Here is a 7,873-nt window from a genome sequence, read left to right as displayed (position 1 = left end):
TAAGTGGGGAACTAGCAGCTTGCCTTATGACTTGAGTCAAGGTTTAAGTTTGTGTAAACCCCAACTCTTTGCTGAGTGTTTAGACTAATTGTGATTGGTACACGTGCCATCCCACTATCTGCTGAAACCCTATATTGCCTTTACGAGGGTGATCACTGGGACAGCAGGAGACCCTTTTTTAGAGACCAAGTAGTAAACCTACCCTATATCTCACGTAAAGGAAATAGAACCTATCCTTAGGGTGTATGCTTCGTAATATCTTTTGCATCAAAACAAGTCTACCCCCAAGGCATCTTGAATTGCAGGACTTGTGAACGAAATGGCCGCCATTGCTATATTTTCCATTATAGAATATGGAAAAATTCTGAATAGTTATAATTGACCGAAGGAGACTACCTTAAAAGCGATGCTAAGAAGCTATCACCAATTAAGAACCTTAATTGCATTATGAATGAGGTGAACAAGTTAACAACTTACTTTCAAAATGTGAATAAGGATGCATTTTTTTTTAGGAAAATTCGGATGTTAGGTGGAAATTGCAAAGGTAGAAGTTTTAAGCCCAACTGTACGAGTCTTAGTTCATTTTTGAAATCCAAATTACTAGCATTTTTTTTGTTTTGTTTTTTTTTTTAAAAGCATAGACCGATATCCCACTATAAAGGAATATGGAATGTTGACTAAGTTTCCAAACAATTTGTATAGGATTTATTTCCTTTTGAGATTTAATAAGATCATCCTCAAATTGTCAATATTGCTCAGAATGGCTAACTTGGAAAAGTTTTTGGAAAAGAATGTTATCGATCTGAAATGGAAGATGCTAGAAATTGAACTGAAAAAAATTTAGGATTAGAAAAGGAGAGATTAATTGCCTTGGGCATGTTTGGCCTTACGTTGTTCCCAAGTCAAATGGGTGTAATGAGTTTAGAGGCCACTGTAGAGTATGAGAATACACAAATCAATCTAGTGTTTGTTATTTTAGCTGAAACCATCTTGACACTTAACCATTGTAGGAGGACTGGAAAAGGAGCAATGAGATGTTGCATGTAGTTGTTATATATCTAGATGGTTAGCCTATCAAAACAAAAAACCTACCTTCAATAATTTTTGGTGGTTCACCCAAAGACCCTTAAAATTAATAAAAGAAGAAGAATGAGGAGATCTAGACAACCAAGGTTGGGTTGACAAATGAGAAGGTTTACCTAATAGTGATTTCAAGTGGAGAGCCTTATAGGTAATGACATTGAAAGTCCTAATGAGTTATGAACAAAGACACTGGATGTCATTGGTAGGGATTACAAGTTATGTGAGTTATGCTCCTACCTTGGTGTTAAGGCAACTTGGGGGCATGCAGTTTGTTCCAAGGACTATGAGAATTGCTAAATTTTTTAGGTTTGTTCAAAGCTCCTGTTGCACAAGAAGTTTTAGAAATCATCAAACAAGATTGGAGGCATTTAGTTTTGGTTGAGATATAAGGTCTAAAGGATCCAAGTGTAAGTGAAGGATATGCATGATGGAGAGACTTAGCTACTTTAACCATGCCTTGTGTAAGAGTCAAATCTCCCAAAACTATAGAAGATACTATTAAAAGATAAAGGGTAAATAATGAAGAGGAGTTGAGAGGACAAGTGGAAAAACTTCAGATAGAATTGAGAAAAAAAAAGCAAAAAAAGACAAGGCAATGTTTAAAGAAATGATGCATGAGCAAATACAATTTAGAGATGCAAGAATAACAAAGCTTGAGCTAAAATTAGGTGAGGAGAAGATTGCCAGTGAAGAAAGTGAGGAGGATTTAGGACAGATAAGTTTGGATTGGAAGTTGCACTAAACTTGAAGCAATGGATATTGACTTTAACGATTGCAAATGAAGTGTAAAATATTACCAAGAAAAGTTTGCACAAGTTCAGTTCGAAATGATGGATAGCATAGGGAAATATGAGGATTTGAATAAGAAATATATGGAGTTAGAAAGCCATTTGATAGGGATTACAAAAGAACAAAGTAAAAGGAAAGGTTTTGAAATTGTTGAAGCAAAGTTATTGGTTATGAAGGATAAGATAAAAGTTATGAGGATAAAACTTGATAAGGAACGTAAAAAGGTGAAGTATTCGGACAAGAAGCTAGTAAGAATAGAAAAAAAAAACAAGGATTAAATAGACATCAACAACATTGCTTTGAATAGAACCAATATGTTGCTCATAAAAAAGATGAACAAGATAGATAAGTAAATGGACGAAGCTACTGCACTTATTGAGATTATTAGAATTAACGCATGAAATATGGAAATAGACATCATTCACTATCGCCGAAGCCTAGCTGAAACCATTGCCTTTCTAGGGAAGATTGAGAATCGCGACTTTGCCTTTTTACTTTTGCCTACAGAGTTTGTTGATGAAAGGGGTTAAAATATTATATCTTTAAAATATAATAAACTTATCAAGCATTAATGAAAAGGACTTTGACCCATCTTCTTATGCAAAATATGTCTCTTAGTGAATATGATTCAAGTAAATGACACAAAAGGCAGTATTCCTAGCAAAGCAATGTGATAGGAGGACCTATGTTTATAAGGTGGAGGCTATTATTCGTTCACAAAAAGGTTGCATCCATACCTAATATACAAATGCATTCTTATCATAAAGCATGCATTGTCTTATGCATTTATACATGCATTTGTAGACCTAGAAACATAGATTTTTTTTTAGAATCCACAACACTCGATTTAAGAAAAGGATGGAAAACAAAAAAGATCACACCCAAAAGCTCAGTACCGAACAAGGGCTTAAAGGAATTTGGAATGATGTTACGCACCTAATCTTTTTGCTTGAGCAAATGTTTTGAGATAAATTTTTTTATGAGATCATGCATTTTCAAAAGTTCATCTTAATGTTTTTACACATCACTTTCCATTTTTTAAAGTGGATCTTCCAAAACGAACACCTGCACTTTACACTAAGAATGAATGGCCAAACTTTAAAGAATACATAATAGTTGTAGAAGAGGAAGAATGAGATGAAAATAGGATAGCATAAACAAGCTTGGAAACCTACTAGAGAGGAACTTGAAACCATAGATGTGGGCAATGAAAAAATAAGAAAAAATAGGGACTATAATCACTCCTAAAAAAAAGGAGAATTGGTTACTTCAAGATTATATAGATATTTTTGCTTGGTCCTATAAGGATATCTGTCTTAGATACGAATATTATAGTACAAAGGGTACTGCTAGTAGAAGGATGCAAATCGGTTAAGCAAAAGTTGAGAAGAATTAATCTGGATGTCTTAATCAAAGTAAAGGTAGAAATTGAAAAGCATTGGAATGCCAGTTTTCTAGAAGTAGTCAAATATCCACAATGGGTGTTCAACATAATGGTAATACCCAAAAAGGAAGATAAAATAAGAGTTTGTTAACCACACATAGATATGTTAGTTGACAATACAACACGTAGCTCCATATTTCCTTTATAGATGGATTTTTAGGCCTATAATCAAATAAAAATGGAGTTAAAGGATAAGAAGAAGACAACATTTGTAACACCATGGGGAACCTTTTGTTACAAGGTCATGCCATTTGGGTTAAAGAATGTTGGGGCCACCTACCAAAGGGCTAGGTAACTCTATTTCACAACATGATACAAAAAGAGATTAAAGTATATATGGAAGACATGATTATTAAATCTAAAGAGGGAGAGAATCATGTCCAAATATTAAAGGAATTATTTGAAAGACTAAGGAAGTACAAGTTGAGGCTTAACCATGCAAGGTGTTCATTCGGGGTGAAATCTGGGAATTTATTGGAATTTATGATAAGTGACAAAGGGATAGAAGTGGAACTTGGTTAAGTAAAGGCTATTCAATCTATCAACTCAAGACTGAGAAGGATGTAAGAAAATTCTTGGGGAAGTTGAATTATATTGCTTGGTTTATATCCCAATTAACCATGACTTGTGACCTAATCTTTGTTTGTTAAGGAAGAAGAATCTTAGAATTTGGAATAAGAATGTGAAGTAGCTTTCGAGAAAATCAAGCAGTACCTACTGAATCCAACCCTATCTATCAAGCTGAATTACAAAATGGCAAGTACTACTGGCTGAGTAACATATAGTATATATGACAAAAGCTATAAAAGGAAGTGTTATTGCCGATCACCTGGCTGACAATGCTATGAAAGATTATGAGTCATTAAAATTTGACTTTCTAGATGAAAATGTGCTTTCAGTTGAGGAAGGAAAATTAGTTTGATGGACTATGTATATTGATGGTACTGTAAACATATATGGTAACAGGTCTGGTGCCATGATAATCTCTCCTAATAAAAAGCAGTATTTGGTTAAGTTATAATGCAACATAGGAGTATCAAGTTTGCATTCTCGTTTTAAAGGTGACATTGCATTCTCATTTTAGAGGTTGTTTTGAAGCTAAATATAAAAAAGATATAGACGTGTATGGAGACTCAATGTTAATCATTTACCAAGTAAAAGGAGAATGGCAAACCAAGGACGAGAAGTTGAGACCTTACCAAGAATACCTGTCTAAATTGGCTGGAGACTTTGAGAAAATAAAATTCACCCATCTAGGAAAGGAAGGAAACTATTCTGACATTTTGGTCACACCAGCTTTTATGACTAGAATAGACTTTGGGCATAAGGTACAAGCGATACACATTGATATCAAAAGTAACCCAACTCATTGTTGCTTAGTTAAAAGAGAAGTAAATGGAAACCCTTGGTACTATGATATCAAGAATTTCATTCAAAACTAGACATATCCCATGGGGGCATCTAAAATCAACAAGAAGACTTTGAGGAGGTTGGAAATGGATTTCTATCTTGATAGGGAAACTTTGTATAAGATATCATCTGACGAAACTTTGTTGAGATGTTTGGATGACATGGAGGCAAAAAAAAAAGTGATGAGGAAATTTATGGAAGGAGACTTGATCTATCAATATGGTCCATTAGAAAAGATTGTAATTAATAATCCCCATGAACTTCAATAGCAAGATAATAATAGAACTCTGCGCTAAATGAAAAATTAAGCATTCATATTCCTCGCCATATAGGCCAAAGATGAATGGTGCGGTAGAAACTATCAACAAGATTTATTTAGAAGATGGTAGTCATCTATAAGAATTGGCATAAGATGTTGCTATTTACTCTTCATGCATACTGCACCACAAACCAAACCTGAACAAGAGCCACCCCATACGTTTTGGTATATGGAATGGAGGTGGTGATGCCTTTAAAAGTGGAAACCCCCTCATTAAGAGTATTAGTAGACTTTAACCTTAGAAGAGGTGGAATGGATAAAAGTTAGTCATGAATAGTTGAATCTAGTCGGTAAAAAAAGGGATAGTTGAAATCTGTCAACATCAAGGATGGCCAAATCATATGATAAGAAGATCCGACCTAGAGGATTCCATGAAGAAGATCTTGTACTAAAGAAAATATTGCTTTTACTAGAAGAAGATTAGAGTAAATGGACACTAAATAATGAGAGCCCTTACGTGGTAAAGAAAGCGTTCTCGGGAAGAGCTTTATTGTTATCTAGAATGGATAGAGGAGATCTAGTTAGACTTGTGAATGCTAACTCTATAAGAAATAATATACTTCCTGATCAATAAAATAAAGTTCGGTCATGAATTCTCTCTGTAAACAAATAAGTTTTCATAAAAGCAAATGATCTCATAGCATTCAAAATCTTTTACTTAAAAGAACTGTTTTTACGCATGACTCCATCAATTCCTAAAATGGAGGGATACAAACCAAATTTAAACTTGATAGGTATTGCACACCACATTGGGGGCAAAATAGTGCACATGGAGGTCTATAGGGAACCTAAGCCCAAAGGGGTATCATCATGGAAAGTTGCTTAAAACAAAATATGATGATTGCATTGAAAGTTTTAGTTTTCATGAACAAAATCAATTTTTTTTTTTGTGTTTTCCTCTTAAAAATAATTTTCAAAAAAAATAAAAAAGGGCAATTAAAACATCGGTAAAAGTATAATACAAAGCGATGTTTAATGGATCAAGAAGGGCCTCATAAGGAACTAGAGATCTCTGCACCAAGCATAAAAAGGATAGGAAATATAACGCATGGAGCATATTCCAGTTCAAGAGGATAGGTCGGGCAAACAAATGGAAACAGGAGCTCGAAGAAGTCTACAATGGAAAAGGGACCTATGTTTCCAAAAATAGTTAACAAAAAAAACATGTATGCTATATTGTTGTAACACTAACCTGGCTGGAAAAGGTGATGAAAGACAAAATGGTTTCCAAGTTTTTGGGAACTACTGAGTTACAAAATCTTAGGTCAACAGAACTATGGAAAATGATTGGAATTGTGAATTAGCACTGCTTCATTCCTTAAGGAAAGATGATTTCTTTTAAGTTAAAACGGGCAGGTCACCCGATATTAATATCATTTTTTAAAAGCATTTAATTTTTTCATTCAATATTAAGACCATTTCTTAGAAAAGAGTAGAGTTTTCTAAGAATTTTAAGATGGGCCGGTCACTTGATATTGAGACCATTTCTTAGAAAAGAGTAGAGTTTTCTAAGAATTTTAAGATGGGCCGGTCACTTGATATTGAGACCATTTCTTAGAAAAGCGTGGAGTTTTCTAAGAATCTTAAGATAGGCAGGTCACCCGATATTGAGACCATTCCTTAGAAAAGTATGGAGTTTTCTAAAGAATTTTTAAGAGGGGCCGGTGACTTGATATTGAAACCGTTTCTTAGAAAAGCATGGAGTTTTCTAAGAACTTTAAGGTGGGCCGGTCACCTGATATTGAGACTGTTTCTTAGAAAAGCGTGGAGTTTTCTAAGAATCTTAAGATGGGCAGGTCGCCCGATATTGAGACCATTCCTTAGAAAAGCGTGGAGTTTTCTAAAGAATTTTTAAGAGGGGCCGGTGACCTGATATTGAAACCTTTTCTTAGAAAAGCGTGGAGTTTTCTAAGAATTTTAAGATGGGCCGGTCACTTGATATTGAGACCATTTCTTAGAAAAGCTCAAGGTTTAACAAATGAAACATACGTAAGTGGTAATCGTGCCTGCTCTCCCTTCCAATGGAGATTTCTAAGAATCTTAAGATGGGCAGGTCACCTAATATTGAGAGCATTTCTTAGAAAAGCGTGGAGTTTTCTAAGAATTTTAAGATGAGCCGGTCACCTGATATTGAGATCGTTTCTTAGAAAAGCGTGGAGTTTTTTTAAGAATCTTAAGATGGGTAGATCACCTGATATTGAGACTATTCCTTAGAAAAGCATGGAGTTTTCTAAAGAATTTTTAAGAGGGGCCGGTGACTTGATATTAAAACTATTTCTTAGAAAAGCGTGGAGTTTTCTAAGAATTTTAAGAAGGGTCGATTGCCTGATATTGAGACCATTTCTTAGAAAAGCGTGGAGTTTTCTAAGAAACTTAAGATGGCTAGGTCACCCGATTTTGAGAGCATTTCTTAGAAAAGCATGGAGTTTTCTAAGAATTTTAAGAAGGGCCGATTGCCTGATATTGAGATCATTTCTTAGAAAAGCGTGGAGTTTTCTAAGAATCTTAAAATGGTCAGGTCACCTGATTTTAAGACCATTTCTTAGAAAAGCGTGGAGTTTTTTTTAAGAAGCTTAAGGTGGGCAGGTCACCCGATATTGAGACCATTCCTTAGAAAAAAGCGTGAAGCTTTCTAAAGAATTTTAAGAGGGGCCAGTTACCTGATATTGAAATTGTTTCTTAGAAAAGCGCGGAGTTTTCTAAGAATTTTAAGAGGGACTGGTCACCTAATATTGAAACCGTTTCTTAGAAAAAGCATGGAGTTTTTCCAAGAATATTAAGAAGGGTCAGTCACCCAATATTAAGACTATTTTTTGGTGAAGTGCGGA

Source organism: Populus euphratica, unplaced genomic scaffold, assembly GCF_000495115.2.
Source record: "Populus euphratica unplaced genomic scaffold, PopEup_1.0 scaffold1418.1, whole genome shotgun sequence".
Lineage (NCBI taxonomy): Eukaryota > Viridiplantae > Streptophyta > Magnoliopsida > Malpighiales > Salicaceae > Populus > Populus euphratica.
The sequence above is the reverse complement of the archived record's forward strand: the minus strand, read 5'-3'. Positions refer to the sequence as shown.